Below are 526 nucleotides of genomic sequence, written 5' to 3' on the forward strand. Positions count from 1 at the left end.
AACATAGATCCACCACATTTTCATTGTTCTCCTGGGTCTAAAAAAAGGTAAAAAAATAAAATAAAATAAATAAAAAAAAGGTCTACAAAGGTCTCAGAAAAGGCTTCTCAGAAAAAGGGGCGTCCCCCTAAGAGAACTGTCCTGTACACATAAAAGTGAGATTCTTTGGTTATCAAAATCTCTAATTTACACAGGTGATGAAGCATCCTTCAATTTTCTCAAAAAGCATCCTTAATGTTTTGTTGTGAAGTTGATAAAATTTGTATATTAGCATCTCTTTTTAATTTTCTAGCAAGGCAAATCTATAAAATCTGTACATCACTATATACCTCCCCCATGTTTCTGAAACAGTACACCAGTGTGCCCTGTTTCAGAAACATCGAAGTAAAGTTTTCCCGTTTTGGTTGTTGGTTAATAAGATTCCCGTTTTGTATTTGCCCAAAATACTGTTTATGTGTGAACCGAATCATCCCCAGTACATGATAATTTATTTATGTATTTATTTTCCAAATTAGCGCTCTATAGG

Source organism: Nematolebias whitei, chromosome 1 (assembly GCF_014905685.2).
Source record: "Nematolebias whitei isolate Nwh7 chromosome 1, NemWhi1, whole genome shotgun sequence".
Classification (NCBI taxonomy): Eukaryota; Metazoa; Chordata; class Actinopteri; order Cyprinodontiformes; family Rivulidae; genus Nematolebias; species Nematolebias whitei.